The following is a 17,814-nucleotide window of genomic DNA, read 5'->3' as shown; positions in this document are numbered from 1 at the left end:
GAGTGAATGCGGTTTCCATAGCAACTCACAATGATCTATCTTTAATGATAGATGAGTATGCTATTGATCCCGATTTTAGAGATGTGATTTCAGCCCTTGCCATGAAGTGATTTTTTTTGTCAAAAGTACGTTTTTTTTGTCAAAGGTGAATCGGCCGCCAAAGTCTGCAACCTAGTTTGGAGAATGGGCAGCCACTAGATTTGAGATCCAACAGCTACATTACTTGAGAGAGAGAGAGAGAGAGAGAGAGATGACTCTGCTAGGGTTTTTCTCTCTTCGTTTTGCTCAATTTCTTTGTTGCCTATCGATAAATGGGTGCTGTGGTTTCCATTTTACCCCTCCCATGGAGTGATTTTTTTGTCAAAAGTACATTCTTTTTTGTCAAAGGTGAATCGGCCGCCAAAGTCTGCAACCTAGTTTGGAGAATGGGCAGCCACTAGATTCGAGATCCACACAACTACATTACTTGAGAGGGAGAGAGAGATGTCGACTCTGCTAGGGTTTTTCTCTCTTCGTTTTGCTCAATTTCTTTGTTGTCGACATGCTTCTAATCAAGTCCCTTCATGTGTAATCACACTATGGGGCTTCCCTGAGCCTTTCAACTTGACCCTCGGGATGTACCTCTTCTTTTAAGGCTTCTACTTGACCCTCGACCTTATTGTATTGTCTGCCTTGATTAACTAAAACCTTAATTGTTGATCGTGGAAGTTAAACGGGAGAATAAGGTTAAAGTCGCCTCCTCTGTTATACTTTGGTCACATTTAATTTGTCTATCTTTTTGGAGCGGAGCGTGCTCTTGTGTTGTTTTGTATTGGTCGTCTTTCTGCCTTACCTGATATAGCTCATAATATTCATAGTGGGCTTGGGATACCTGCTATTGACAAGATTTTTTACTTGAGTTCTGGTCAGTTTGAGGTTTTGTTTATGTGTAAAGAAGCTCATATGGCTTTTCACATTGCGTCTACCATCATACTATGTGGATAAGTGCTACATGTTAATCCATGCGAGCCCATTAAAATGATCAGAGAAGAGCTCTTTACTAAGTATCCTTTGTGAGTTCAGTTTGTTGAGCTCCCTGCCTTTCTTGATCTCTCGACCGCCAAGAGCAAGCAATCTATTGTCTCAAGCTCTCGCTACCACCATGCTCCATCCCATCGATGTGGCTCACATACCACTTGAAGGGTGTATTAGTGCAATGAGAGAGAGAGAGAGAGAGAGAGAGAGAGAGAGAGAGAGAGAGAGAGAGAGAGAGAGAGAGAGAGAGAGAGAGAGTAACGTCAAGTACTAGTCAAGGCTTCCAAGAAAGTAATGTGCATGTTGGTGATAGTGATGGTGATGCTAGTGCCATACATTAGCAACATTGCTAATGTTGAGGTGAAGGAATTGGGGTAATAATTAGCGACTACGGTAGGGGCACAAATAGGTGAGTAGGCAAAGTGGTTGGCCAAGAAAGTTCATTACCATTACACGCTCACTACAAGAAGAAGGGCAACTACCACCACAAAAGGTGGCTATGGCAAGGGTGGCCTGGGCCATCCTCACTATCTAATTCAACCCCAAATACTCTGTTCGTGCATCTTGTGTCTAATTTTTGGTTTTAACTCCCTAGGCACGCAATCTTATGAGATAAATAATACAATGTCTTCACTTGGGTGCCAAAATGTGTTCTTTTTTGTTGTAAAGTGAGTATCTTATGGGAGTTCTTTCTTTGGTGTAACTTTTGTCTAAACTACCTTCTTGTAAAGGGAAATGTTCAATTTGAGAGAGAGAGAGAGAGAGAGAAAGAGAGAGAGCATTAGGAAAAATATGAACCCTCTAGGGGCCCTTTGGGATTAAGGTTAATTAGAGGCTAGCCAATAGGAAGAGTGTGGTAGACACACTCTATACCCTCAAAAAAGTAGGGGGACAAGGTAGCCTTACACCTCTTAATGGCCTCTTACCTAGTGAGAAGGTTATGGAGGTGGCTAGGGGAAAGGGAGGGAGGGGGGGACGGGAGGGGGAACCACTTTGACCCTTTTTCCCACACTTTTTGGCCCGGATTTAAAAATACACTAAAAATTTCAAAATTTCAAAAAATTCCAAATTTTCAAAAAATTTCAAATTTTCAAAAAATTTCAAATTTCAAGTTTTCCCTCCTTAAAAGGTCCTCTAACCTATTTCATGGTCAAAAAAGTATTTTTGACCTCCAAAAGTCAAAAACGTGCACTAAAAATTTCAAAAAAAATAAATTTTAAATTTTTTTTCAAAACATCATTTTCCACCCTCCAAAGTCTTTCGAAACCTATTCTATAGCTAAAAGTGATTTTCTTTCTCTACAAACCCTTTTCCAAGCTCTCCATGGCTGCAACAACCATATGCACCCCCTATAGTCCAACATTATCTCTCTACTAGCTTTCTCCCATCTCCATTGTAGCACCAAGCAAGCTTCTCCCCCATCTCTTCCCCTTGCCCACCACATAGTTCCACACCAAGCTAGCTCCTCTCCCTTCTCTCACCTCCATTACAGCATGAAACAAGATTCTCCTCCTTCTACTTTCATTCACTCGCACTACATGGAAACCTCTACTCCCGAAGGTGGAAAAAGCATTAACTCACATGACTTGCATACCACAAGAACAGGAGGTGTGAATAGTGCATGGGCATTGCAAGGATTCATCTCCAACATAAAGATAGAATGGTGAGAAAACTACCCTTGTAGCTTACATTCAATGCTTAAGATCATCTCCATCTTTAAGTTTATCATGCTGGAGGGAATTAACCTCTTTATGGCTTTCAATTTTTAGGCTTCACACCTCATAACATGGGGTGGTGCTATTTTGTTGATGGCTTTGGTGCGCCATCTATAGTTTTGTAGCATGTGATTGAGTTTCACAATGTAAGTAAGTTGTGTTATCTATAGAGAGTCATCAAAGATTTTTCTTATAATTTATTCTTTGTATAGTTGTCATTAGATTATTAGAATGATATCATTTTGTACTTTATAACTTTGTGCTCACATAATCTGTTGTTTACTTACAGAGTCAACTTGTTTTGAGAAGACATGAGCAAGCAACCATGTGCAGAGATGGAAATCACCCTATTTTTGTTCCGTGAGGAACTTTCAGTACTGTGTTAAAAGATTTTGATAAGAATAGTAGGATTTTTGTAGAATCTTGAACCAATAGGTACTCTAGTCTAGGAGCTCTTAGAAAAGACATCCCTATAGTACTACTATCTTCCCTAGTGTCATAGACACACAAATACTGGTGTATATGAATCTCTAGATGAGAAAGACAAATACTTGTAAGAGAAGCCTAACAGCAACAACATTGTCTCCATTTGTAATTATTTTTATGAGGCTGGATTCCTCTATAAATGCAATATAAATATTTCTTTTTGTTAAATGGTGTCGCATTGAGTGAGAGTATTTTATTTAGATTACTGGAGTTTCATACAGATTTAAGAAATATTGTTGATTTTTTTGGATATTCTGATTTGCCTGTAAGATGTTCGAAGTTTCAAGTCTTAATCATTCTACCATGAAGAAATTCATGCAATATTTTGATTTCAGTTTAATCACTAATGGTTATTCTTATTAAGTGGATCATAAACTTTGTCAAGATGTCCTCATTTGGAGATGTTGAATACATATCAATAGCAACATTTCAAAAGTTGAGAAAGCTAAATTCTTGCTTTCCAAAATGTTATTGTTTCCATACCATGCCTATGCCAAGCTTGACTTAAAGAAAAGACAACTTGAGATGGAGGTGTAGATATATAGGGGTGACTTATTATTGATTCTTGTTTCATCATATATATTATAAATCCTTTGAGTTTCCACCTTTTTGAGTAGTGTTGACAAGTTTTTGGTATCAAACCTTCTTAAATATCCCTCTTCATTCGCTATTGGTAGCTATTTATTTGGTATTGCTAAAGATCATACCAATAGCTATCACCTTGTGAACTTAATTGTTGAATTTCTGATTTGATTTCTACTATGTAGCTCATTTGGATAGAGAAAGTGTAAACATAAATTATAGATACATGCATTGTTAACATAGAAGATATGTATCACTCGAACCTATATAACTGCTAATCAAGAAACCTTTGGTCGGATACTATAACAATAGGGGTCACATGTGGTTTTAAATACCAAAGAAATGGCTTAACCAAAACATTCCCAAGAACACAAGGTGAACACAAGGAAGTAAAAATTGACTCCTTGTTTGGTTGATTTCTAGTGCTAAATGTTCTGACTGCACAAAATTTGTGAGGCCTTTGACCTTGGGAGTTCACTAAAGTATATGTAACATAGCACATGTGTTCAACAGAAGGGAATTTATATTCTTGTAAAGTTACAGAAACATGTGTAGGTAAGGCCTATAAGGGCTACTTTCAATCCATTGTGGTGAACGCACATGATATAGGAAAATTTGACATAGTGAACATCAAACACTACAACTCTATCTCATGGCCATACATTAAAACAAAGCCCCTATTTATCATTTTGAAGCCCCAAGGACCCTCAACAAGAGGGACCACAACGGCGCGTAGAATGCCCAACCAGGCACAAATAGGGACCAAGATATTTCCAAGAACAGTGGATGGACACAAGGAAGTAAAAAATGGTTGATAAGCGTGATACAAGGTTTAGGTATCTGCCATTTGGGGGGGGGGGGGGGGGGGGGGAGGGGTTGCTATGAACACATTAAACTGCCCAGTTCTATCTCATGGCCATGCATTAAAAAAAGCTTGTACTTCTCATTTTAGGGGCCCAGGGACCCTCAACAAGAGGGACCACAAGGGCGCGCAAACTGGCCATCCAAAAATTATGGATGGCCAGTTTGCGCGCCCTTGTGGCCCCTCTTGTTGAGGGTCCCTCGGCCCCTAAAATGACAAGTACAAGGTTTTTCCAATGCATGGCATGATACAATGTTTAGCTATTTGCCATTGGGGGGGGGGGGGCGGAGGGAGTTTGCTATGAATACATTAATTTGCCCAATTCTATCTCATAGCTATGCATCAAAAAAAGCCTGTACTTGTCATTTTTGGGCCCCAGGGACCCTCAACATGAGGGGCCACAAGGGCGCGCAAATCAGCCATCCAAAATTTTTGGAAATTTTGGATGGCTGATTTGCGCACCCTTGTGGCCCCTTATGTTGAGGGTCCATGGGGCCCTAAAATGACAAGTACAAGATTTATTTTTATGCATGGCATGATACAATGTTTAGCTATTTACCATTGGGGGGGGAAGTTTTCTCTGAATACATTAATTTGCCCAATTCTATCTCATGGCTATGCATCAAAAAAAGCCTATACTTGTCATTTTTGGGCCCCAGGGACCCTCAACATGAGGGGCCACAAGGGCGCGCAAATCAGCCATCCAAAAATTTTGGATGGCTGATTTGCGCGCCCTTGTGGCCCCTCATGTTGAGGGTCCCTGGGGCCCAAAAATGACAAGTATAAGATTTATTTTTATGCATGGTCATAATTCAAGTGGTTGTTGAACTTTTAGGCTGTTTTGAAGAGCTTCTAGTGTTCAATTGGCTCTGAATTTTTCTGGGCTTGTCTCACATAAATTTGTTCATCTCGTCGCGCTCTTAGACCATCGTGTGATGCAAAAAAAACATATCCTACTCTGATTTTCCAAAAATCAACGTGCAAGTTGGCAATTTCTTAAAAAATGATGTAAAACAGACATTTCTTACTTTTTCCTTAATCTACGGGCTCGAACGGGCATTAAAACCATGGAATCTGAAAATACTCAGAGAACCAATTTTTTTTATTGTGTTAAGGACTGCATTTCCTACATACAAAACTTTCTCAAAATCTCACCCTAGCACCTTCAAAAGTGGCTTCCAAGGAGTGCCCTCGATCAAAAATTGAAACTGAAGGAAAACAATCAGAATGAACTCCTAGACTGTGTACAAACTTTAAAATAACCAAAATTTTCTTTTAAAAAAAGTTATTGCTAAAAATTTTAAAATAGACCACCATTAGACTTCGCACAATGATAGAAATCAAAAGGTTCAAGGAGAGGTCTGGTGTCACAAGTGCATGGTAGGAATCTAATCGAGGCTTATTCCGTCAAGATCTCTTATACTTTATTATGTCTTCTCATGTACAATCTTACCAAACAAAAACAAACTTACACTTTAAATGAATACAAATTTTATTTAACTTATCAAACAATCTAAAATATGGTAGACCTAGAGTGCTCTTACACATCAACAAACAAAAAAGTCTAAATTTCTTCTCATTAACTTTGATAAACATACATCTGTGAACACTTTCCAAGGAGTAGTGCGGTCATAGTTCTTACATCCATTCCATGACATGGTATGCTCCTAGGGTGACCTATCAGATAAAAATATCTTTGGTAGGAGTGCCCTCATGTTAGGAAAGAGTGTGTTGCTGCTGATGAAAAGTTTTTGCATTGTCCTACTAGGGATCTCTTCATGTCATCATAATGATTTTTGGTGTAGTGGGAGCCACATTGCTGCTGAGGAGAGCTTTGTGCCACTGTAAAAGCTTCATGTTATGCCAGTTCCTTGAGCCATTCTTGCAAACAACGCCACTCAACTAGCATAGCAAGAGGTCACCTTGTAACAAAAACATGTATGAATTCAACATTTGCAAGCTATATAATGAAGACACTTGTTAAGTATATGTTGTACAAATTTGCAAGTATTTCTATCTAGCTGGGAATAAACAATACAAAAATGTACATCAGGATGAGACTACCACCCCTAATAAGCATGGATTTGAAGCACCTACCTGCAAGATGTAACAAAGAAGACTGTTTTAGAGGAAAAGTGGTGACACTTGGCCTCTCTAACCTACAACCTTTCACTATTTGTGCATAAAAGAAACCTTTGTGCCAAGCACTACAAAACAAGTAGAGGCAACACCTTAGACTTCAAAGTTTATGATAAGAAGAACACAATCAAAAGTAAGAAGTATATTGTTACCTTGCATAAAGGGGTGTTTTATTCAAATATGTGATGGTATTGGCAAGATATTGAAGAATCGTCAGCATTCATCTCACCGATGGTACGACGTTCCTGGGATGACCTCTGCTCACCCTCACGTGCAGCCTTCGATGCAAACGTTGCGAACAAGCAAATATGTATGCATACGATTTGTGATGTCCTTGAGCACCATGGTAGCTGTTGCATGAGGAAGCAAAGGATGAAAAGAGAGAGAGGGGAGGGAGAGAGAGAAACATGGGAGAAGACAAGGGGGTAGTGGGGGAGAGAGAGAGAGTGGAGAAGGAGGAGAGAAGGGGGCAGGGAGGGAGAGGGAGGAACATGGGAGGAGAGAAGGGGACAGTGGGGGAGAGGGAGAGAGGGGAGCAGGAGGAGAGAAGGGGCAGGGAGGGAGAGGAGAGGGAGAAAGGAGGGAGGAGGAAGAGAGAAGAAATGGATTTTTTTTGGGGGGGAGTTTTTTTTGAAAAATTGGACTTTTAGTGCTTGTAAGTTTAAAAAAATGTCAAAAAATACTTTTTTGATATGGATATATGTTGGGGGGGAGTTTTAAGTCAAAAATAAGTAAAAATAACTTTTTTTTAAAAAGTCAAATTTTGGCTCTTAGTGATCCACGTTTTTGATGATGTGGCCACACCTCTTTACTCCCTTCACTTTCAAAAAGCTAGAGAGAGAAGGTGACCTCCTAGGTCCACATCCTACATGTGTCTTAAAAAAAAGGCTAGAAAAGCCTACTCAAAACTAGCTTCTTGAATGCCCTTGTCCCCTTAACCCTACACACCATTAGCCTTAATCCCTAAAAATTAGGATTCCTTACAAGGCCCATGCAAGGTTCATATTTCTCCTAATGGAGAGAGAGAGAGAGAGCTAGAGAACAAAAAAAGTGGGTAGTGTCAGCTCTAAGGAAACACCTTAGATACCACACCTTTGGGCGTATGCAACAGTCCACTACCTCACATTCAACATTATGCAACTTCCCTTGTTAGTATGCCATAATACTTAAAGATCTTTTATATGAAGAGGGTTGCCATATGATGGGCTTTAATAAAACTTTTGACCGGTATGAAATGCCCTTGTTTACTGATTCGATCTACTATTGCCCATATTCTTGTATTCTCGTTAATAAACCTTGGTATTGTAAATATGAAATACAGGGATATAGTCTCCCACGGGAATTAGGTATGGATAATGGCTAAAGCAATCGAGTTTGCTTCCCTCTATCATACTTTGTCTTTTGGTTGTGTAAAGATGAAATACAGGGATATGTGGGTACACAAGCACACTAGCGGATTTCGTCTATTTGCCACGTAATGTGTGGGATGTCAAGGAAATACAGAGTTAGGGTTTTTCTCTCTTTGTTTTTATTGATTTCTTTGTTGTCGACATGCTTCTAATCAAGTCTCTTAATGTGTAATCATGCTGTGGGGCTTCCCTGAGCCTTTCAACTTGACCCTCGGGATGTAGCCTTTTCTTTTAAGGCTTCTACTGAGCTTGACCTTCTTGTAATGTCTGCCTTGCTTAAGGATACCTTGATTGTTGATCGTGGAAGTTTAAGGGGAGCATAAGGTTAAAATCGCCTCCTTTGTTATACTTTGGTCACATTTAATTTGTCTATCTTTTGGGAGTGGAGCATGCTCTTGTGTTGTTTCTGTATTGGTCGTCTTTCTGCCTTACCTGATACAACTCATAATATTGATAGTGGGCTTCGGTTACCTGCTATTGATAAGCTTTTTTACTCGAGTTTCAGCCGGTTTGACGTTTTGTTTATGTGTAAAAAAGCTCATATGGCTTTTCACACTGCGTCTACCATCATATTGTGTGGACAAGTGCTGCATGTTAATCCATGTGAGCCCATTAAAATGATCAAAGAAGAACTCTTTACTAAGTACCCTATGTGAGTTCAGTTTGTTGAGCTCCTTGCCTTTCTTTCACCATGCATTAAAGATCTTGCTCAATCCTTAGGCAAAGTATTGTTCTCTCCCCCGATTCAATGTCCCAATAAGAACAAAACTTGTATCCTTCCCAAACCAATCAAAAATTCTTTGAGACTTTACAAATTTAGTTTGATAGAGTGGGTAAGTTGGTTATATATTTCAAAATGGCCAGCCTCGTAGGGTCTTTCTGTGATTGTGGCCATCTACTTATCTAAAACTTTTTTGACTCTTGTTCAATCATCTGCCGAGATGATTCCTTCTTCTCTTGGAAGTAGGAGGGACGGAATACTCTTGTTCCTAAAGAATAGATTTTTGGCAAGGCACAGAGACTAGATAAACCTCTTAGTCCACCTCCTTCTTTCCAAACACCATCTTATGCTAGAATGCCAAGTCAAGGTAGAGCATCCCCTTCCACTTGAATTGCTCATCCTTAATTTGTTTAATAAAAACACTACTCTACTCCCTCTACCTCTTCTAATTTAAGACCTTCTACTGACAAAGGAGAACGTCCTATGTACTCTGATGGATTTGTAGCCTCTAGGAAAACTTTCAAGGCCAAAGCATCCTCTTTCAATTATGCTTCTCATAACTACTATGAAGCCCTCATGCAATACATGCATTCTCCCTAATCACTAGTTGTTATTGACCATGTTGTTCAAGCTCATGAATTTGCTCAAATGCAATCTTTTGATGACCCAATCATACCACTTGAAGTTCACATGAGACACACTAATACTGAGGGGGATATACAGATAGTTATAAATACTCCTCCGTGAAGTTTACTTCTTTTAATGAAAAAGGTCTTAATTGTCCCACACATTTACATAGCTTTGACACTAGTCCTGTACTTGGACACTTAAATGTCGTGAGACACTAAAATGACATATTTTCCTACCAAATCTTGAGTCCTACTTCTACTTTCCACCTTGAGTCCCCAATGGAAAGGGTAAGCAATATATCACTTTCTAAAACTCACAAATACATCCAAAACATATTGTTCTTTGTATACAATGATATGATTGAGATGGCCATCTCAAACACGTAGAAATTTTCATTATTTTATATACACTCAAGTAATTTTTTTTGTTGGTACCGGGCATGGAGATAAGGGGAATAAATGTCAAGGAGGATGAGCTGCAAAAGCTATTGACTGAGATGCAAGTATAGCTGCATGAAAAGAGGGATCTGTGGTTCAAAAATGATGGGTTTTTCTCAGCTTGTACTAGCTTCTACACTGCATTGGAGCAACTAAACAAGGAGTTGGATATACTCAAGAACTCACCAAATTTTGATCTACAAGAGGTTGATTGCAAGGAGATGGAGGTCAAAGAAATCACCAAAATTCTATATAGAGCAGGTGCCAACACTTACTCGGCCCGGCTTCAAGAAGAATTGGACTCCTTGTAGGTAAGCTTGTTACTCAAAGTGCAAAAAAATTGCATTTACTTTCTAGAAATACTAAGAAACTACTTGAGCTATGCATGAGTGGTTATCATGCATACAATGTGCTTGAAAAGTGCATATGGAGCACTAAGAAGTTCTTGAAACATGGTGCAGCCAAAGATGGTTCGTGTTGTGAAAAATAAAAACCAATGCTATGGGTGCCTATGGGTGCATGACAAAGTGCTAGACTAGGTATGAAGGACCTCGACTGGCAAGAAGATCGGGAAATGTATGTCTAAGGTGGTTATCTAGGCCAAGAAGGCTCCAAAAAGGGCCAATTAGGTTGGTAGTTTGAGGTTTCCAAAATACTGAGATTGTGCTTCGATATGTGTTATTCAAAGTACCTTACGATCCAGTCCAAATAGCTCCTCAAATGGAGCTACGGTATGAAAGATTTTGGAGTTCAAAGTTGGAATGATTTGCAGATCCCAGAAATACAAGGTAAATGGAGGTGGGAGCATTTGCAAATAGGGTAGAGTCGGATGGTTTTCCCTGGTGTTTGGGCGTGCTATTTGAGGCTATGACAAGGTTAGAATGAAAAGAGGGCCTTGAAGTTAAGCAAGGGCACTGCCCTCCCCAAAGGTGCTAAAATCGGATGCCAAGCGGACCAATGGGAATGTAGCTACCAAAAATGAGTGGAACCTCCCTTTAAAGAGCAATATTTGTATTATTTTAAATCTTTTTGGCTAGTGCCTTTGAGCTCTTTGTGTGTGCAGAGAGACAGTCTTTTGGGCAAAGGTGTGTGCCTATCAAGCCCAAGCAGAGTTAATTTGAGAGGGCTTTTTGCCAGGGTTTTTGCCTGCCATTCACAGGGAGCCAAGAGTGTGTTTCTTGTGGGGATTCTTTGTCCAGAGGTTTGTGCCTGCAAACTTTGACAACATTATCATCTACGCCAAGTTTATTGAGCAACATAAGGAGCATCTTTAGATAATATTTCAAGTTTTGAGAGATAATAGGCTTGATTTTAATAAAAACAAGAAAGGATTTTTTAAAAAAAGAGATTCAACATCTAGGACATATTATCTCCTAAGAACAAGTCCAAATGGACCCTTAGAAGTTGGATGTAATACAAGGATGTCCCATACCAATGAATCTACAGGAATTAAGGAGATTTATAGGAATGTGTGCATACTATAAAAGCTTCATAGAAAAATTCCCACTCATAGTAAGTCCATTGCAGTATTTAACTAAAACTAATGTGAACATTATATGGATTGGAAAAAAATGATTCTTTTGAAAACCTAGAAAATCTTATCTCTCAACCCATATTAATATTATTGGACTTTGTAAAACATTTTGAAGTCCAATGTGATGCTTGTGGACATCTTGTTGACATTTCCTTGGGGCTATGTTTCTTCAAAAAATGTATTTCATAGCATATGAAAGTAGGAGATTTCATGAATGAGAAAAGAATATAGGCTAAATGAAAAAGAGCTACTAGCTAACAAAAATTCCTTACATGCAAGGAAACATTGCCTCTTATGATCTATCTATCCTCTATGATAGATAAATATGCTATAGATCCAGACTTTAAAGATGTAACTTTGCCAGCAATTACATTAGGGAAGAAAGAGGAACCATACAATGTGTATGATGTATATCTTCTCTATGGATAGGTTATGCCTCACACATAGTTTGCATGAAAACATTTTATATGAATCTTATGCTCCCCCTTGCGTAGGACATAGAGGGATTCAAGTTATTTTCAAGGAAGTAGACATTTACTTTTATTGGCCAACAATGAAGGGAAAAATATGTGACTATGTTGCCAAATGCATTATACATCAAATGACAAAGTATGATAGAAGGAAGCAAACTCGATTGCTTTAGCCATTACCCATACCTAATTCCCGTAGGAGAGTATATCAAAATATTTCATCTTTACATTACCAAGGTCTATTCATGAGAATACAAGAATATGGACAATAGTAGAACGATTCAGTAAACAAGGGCATTTCATACCGGTCAAAAGGTGTATTAAAGCCCACCATATGGCAACCCTCTTTATATCGCAAATCTTTAAGTATCATGGTTTACCAACATCCATAGTGTTTGACAAACAATAGAGATCCAAGAATGACCATTAATTTTCAGAAAGTTCTCTTTGAGAATTTGGATACTGAGTTGAATTTCTCCTCAACCTATCACCTACAAACAGATAGGCAAAGTGAAATACAAAAGTCAACTACTATTGATCTACTCCAAGGCTATGTTACAAAATTAGATCAATGAGATCAATGGAAAAAGTATTTACCCTTAGTGTGGTATGCATACAATAATACTTTCCATACTTCTATGGGAATGGATCTCTTCAAATTTATTCAAGGAAACCCAAAACCCCCACTGATATATACTCAAGATGCTGGGAAGTTCTTTGATGCTGATGAGTATAGTAGAGAACTTAAAGAATCTTTTAACAAGATTAAGGAAGCTATATCCCTCATAGTAGAACAAAAGCAAAAGGCTACTGTTGATAAGCATATAAGATCCTTGAGCTTCAAAGAGAATGATTCGGTATTACTTCAGTTTCCCAAAGCACATCTAAGCCATGAAACAGGCAAGGGGAAACAAGGACTCCCAATGAGTAATCAACAATATCAAGTTAAGCTATCAAAAAGATATTATGGACCATTTCATGTCCTTAAGACAATTAGTAAATTGGCTTATCACTTAAATCTACTTAGCCTTTAAAACCTTATAAGTACAAAGCCACCCAAAGACCGAGTAATTGAAGATTCACCTAAATTTGAAGGTCAAGAAGAGATCTTGCAACTTGAGAGCATTCTATGACATGTACAAAGGGTTTAACAAAGTTGTAAGGTTATCTTATTAAATTTCAATAATATCTTTTTGAAGATAAAAGGTGGATGTGAGCCATCTAGTTAAAGGATATTTTAAACTTTGTAAATGCTTACAATGACTCATGTCAAAGGTAAGAACCAAGTACGAACAAGCAATGTGTTTCCTAAAGAATTTTGTCTTGTTTTGACTCTATGATTTCTTTTTAATGTTGATAAGTTTTTTCTGATTGTATGCATACAATTAATAATATTAGGGGCAGACACGTTTCTCTCAAGAACCTAATAGACTTTGCCAATCCACTATGGAAGATGATTAGTGGGGCTTGATACATTACATGCTTGCAGTAGCTTAGACTCTTAAGCATCAACGGGACTTAGCCATTCTCGGTTGAAAGATGTAAGGGCTAAGTAAAGACAAGCTTGTGAGAGCTACATCTTTCAAGCACTAAGGAAGGATGTTGATGGGTAAAAAGAGATCATCTACCCAAATTAAAAGGACTAGCTATGAATTTATTTTCCCCACTCCGTAGTCGAGGATGACTATGATTTCAAGCGAGAGGTAATGTCAAGAAAAGTAATCTCTAACCTTCTAAAATGGTTTCCATCTTAAGTTTTCCACTTAAGTGCAAGGAAAATAAAAGAGAACAAGTGAAGTTGATTAAAGCGCGTATAGACTCAATTCGCTCAAAGGCTTGGGGCCAAATGAAATAAACAATGAAGAAGATAAGAATTGGTTAGCATGGGATGCATGCCGCATGTCTGGCCTCTCTCTCTCAGTATCTTTCTAAGTATCAAGAAATCATATTAAAACTAGAAGGTCTACATAGATTCCAAAAGATATGGGGTTTCAATAGGGGCCTTGACAAAGTCTATCATCTTCATGTCAAGACCCAACATCCAAAAACTTTGGAAGAAGTTATCGCTCATGCCCAAACATATGATGATGACCAAGAGAGGAAGGTAAATGTTCCCTACTCTAGGAATACTTTTGCTAAGAGCAATTTGGCTAAGAGCCAATGGCAAGGTAGATCTCCCACATGTTCCAAGAGGAACAAGAGACAATCTACCCCTCCACGCCCTCAAGAGGCTATGAAGCCTAAGCAATCATGAGATTCTCCACTTGGATCTCCCAGCACTGCCGATTTTGAGCGTGCAAAGAAACACAATTTGTGTTTCAAATGTCTTTCAAACCAGCATAGCAAGAAGGATTGTCCTCTTTTGCAAGGCAAAGAAAAGGCCATGCACACGGTGCAATGCCTCACATTATATTCATCTCCTAAATATTGTGTTGTAGAGGTTCTTCGTATGGAAAAAAAGCACAAGTGTTGTGTGCATGCTTCAATATGACAGCCCACCTTTGGCCCCCATGAGTTTATTCGTATGCATGACACTATTAATGGACAACGTGTTCGTATTTTAGTGTATGATGTTGCAACTCATAACTTCCTGAACTATAAGCAAGAAATTGAAGCTTACACAGACTCCCTACTCCCACAAGTATGTGGTACAACAGATGTTTGGAAATGATAAAGAAGTATGGGACATGGTAGTTCAAGGGGTTGAGCTTATTGTTCAAGATCATACAATGACCCTAGACTTTCAAGCTATGAACATGGAATGGCCGCATGGTTTAGGAAACAAATTGCACACTAGTTATGAACACAACTCCTTATCCTTTATGTCCAATGGTAAATATGTGATTTTGCTTGGTGAGAAAAATATACCATATGCACCTTTTACATGTACAGCCGAGCTTTCTATTTTACAAAAATGTAAATTTAACAGATGAAGTCTTATGAATTCTCAAGAGCAAAGTGTTGTGGATTCTAGTTATGGTATGCAAAGTGCAATAAATTTTAATGAAAAGCAAAGTGCTCACAAATCTAAAGAGCAAAGTACTCTCAATTCTAATTATATTGAGCAACGTGCAACTGTTGTTAAAAAAAACATAAAAGGAATTACAAGATTCTCCATCGGAGCATAACTCTAGTTACTTTCTCCTTTTGCACGGCAAAAGATGACTCACTTACTCACGGAGTATAGTGATGTATTCTCAAGTGATTTACCGCCAGGTTTACCCCCTACACATGATGTGCAACATCGCATAGATGTCCTGCTAGCACTAAACAGGTAAGGAAAACACCTTATGATATAAGTGCAAGTGAGGCCATGGAGGTTGAGCATCAGTTGACTGACTACCTCGGCCGTGGTTCCATTAGAACTAGCATTTCACCTTAGGCATCACCAATTCTATTGGTAAAAAAGAAAGATGGTACTATGCACATGTGCGTAGATTATCGCGGATTAAACACCATAACCATCAAGAGCAGGTATCCTCTATCTCGAGTGGATGAGTTTTTTGATCAACTCCATGGGGCAAGATACTATACAAAGATAGATCTTCGTTCAGGATACCACCAGGTGCGTATCTTTTCGAAAGATATCTGTAAAACTACCCTTAGAACACGGTTCGGCCATTTTGAATTTTTGGTTATGCATTTTGGTTTAACCAATGCTCCAGCTACATTCATGACACTCATGGATAGTGTCTTACGTCCCTATCTTGGAAAATTTGTTGTGGTTTTCCTTGATGACATTCTCATTTACAGTAAGACTAAAGATGAACACATAGAACACTAACGGGTGATTAGTGTTTGAACAGCTACAAACTCACACCATGTACGCTAATCCAAGCAAGTGAAATTTATTTAAAAGAGAGATACATTACCTCGGTCATGTGATCTCTTATTCTGGCATTCTTCGATGGCCACATCCCAACATGGTTGAGGAGCTTCGAGTCTTCTTAGACATGGCTAGATTTTATCAACATTATATCGGTGATTATGCCAAAATTGATGTTCCTTTGATGGATCAACTTAAAGAAAAAGGTAAGACCTTTTTTTGAGAAGACGCCCAACAACGTAGTTTTGAACACATCAAGGTAGCTATAGCCACTGCTCCCATCCTAGCAAACGTTGACCAAATTAAGTCATTTGTGGTAGAGACTGATGCTAGTGATAAAGCAATTGGTGCGGTACTTCTCTTGGAAGGAATACTTATAGCCTTTGAAAGTAAAAAGTTAGATAGATTCAACAAAATTATTATGTCTATGAGAGGGAGCTCTATGCCATCAAAATTGATGTTCCTATGATGGATCAACTTAAAGAAAAAGGTAAGACCCTTTTTTGGGAAGACTCCCAACAACATAGTTTTGAACAGATCAAGGTAGCTATAGCCACTGCTCCCATCCTAGCAATCATTGACCCACTTAAGCTGTTTGTGGTAGAGACTGATGCTAGTGATAAAGCAATTGGTATGGTACTTCTCTAGGAGGGAAGACCTATAGCCTTTGAAATTAAAAATTTGGATAAAGGTCAAAAAAATTATTATGTCTATGAGAGGGAGCTCTATGCCATAGTTCACGCTTTACAAAAGTGGCGACACTATTTATATGGTGCCGAGTTTTGAAGTAGTTTTTGACCATGAGAGTATAAAATGGTTTATTAGTCAAACAGACTTGAAAGGTGGCAAAGCTAAATGGGTGGAGATCCTTCAAGATTATGATTGTAAGATACAATATGGAAAGGGGCAATATAATGTAGTAGAAAATGCACTAATCCAGATGTCTCAGATTAATCCACTTGATTTCACGAAAATAAAGAGAAAATTTTTGGAGTCATTACATGGCAAGTGTGCACAAGATCAATCATATGCTAAAGTGTGGAGTGCAATTTTAATAACGAATCCCTTACATTCACATGTCTCTACACGGTGAGATCAACATGCATGTTTCTACACGTGCAGATAAAAAGTCCAACACCCAGATCTCCACCCCTACTCAGGACGAGTTTAATCGATGGAAGACTTTTTCCATTAATGATGGCTACTTACTCCACAAGGGTAGAGTATATGTGCCGAAGGACTCAGACGCTAGGCGCCAAATATTATTTGAGTGTCATGATAGTCCAAGTGTTGGTCATCCAGGTATTCGTAAGACATATACCTTACTTTGATAGCAATTTTATTGGCCAGGCTTACATCATGATGTTCAAGAGTACGTACTAAACTGCCAACAATGCCAAGTTATTAAGGCACAACGCCTCAAGGTAGGTGGCCTTTTACATCCTTTAGAGATTCCACAAGGTAAGTGGGAGAGTATCTCTATGGATTTTGTAGTAGGAATACGTAATACAAATCATGGCCATGATGCCATATGGGTAATTGTAGACCGTCTAACACGATGTGTTGATTCATTCCCACTAAGACTACGATTAAGACACTGGAATTAGCATCACTATTTATAGAGCATATATATAGACTCTATGGTCTTCCAGCTAGTATCATTAGTGAAAAAGATTGAAAGTTTGATAATCACTTCTCGAGAGCTATATTCCAAAAGTTGAAAACTACACTTAATCTTAGTATGATTGATCATCCCAAAACAGATGTTCAAACCAAAAGGGTTAATGAAGTGCTAGAGGTTATGCTACGTACGAGCGTACATAAGTAATAAGCAAACCAATTGGGAAGACTACTTGCCTATATTGGAATTTTCTTATAAGAGTTCAAGCCATGTGACTACAGGGTTTGGTCTATTTATTCTTTTATATAGTTTTGAACCTAGATCACCCGTTACAGTGGGGTTGGCTATGGAGAAGATACAACAAGCGA

This window comes from Adiantum capillus-veneris, chromosome 6, assembly GCF_014529385.1.
Source record: "Adiantum capillus-veneris isolate H3 chromosome 6, ASM1452938v2, whole genome shotgun sequence".
NCBI classification, from domain to species: Eukaryota; Viridiplantae; Streptophyta; class Polypodiopsida; order Polypodiales; family Pteridaceae; genus Adiantum; species Adiantum capillus-veneris.
The sequence above is the reverse complement of the archived record's forward strand: the minus strand, read 5'-3'. Positions refer to the sequence as shown.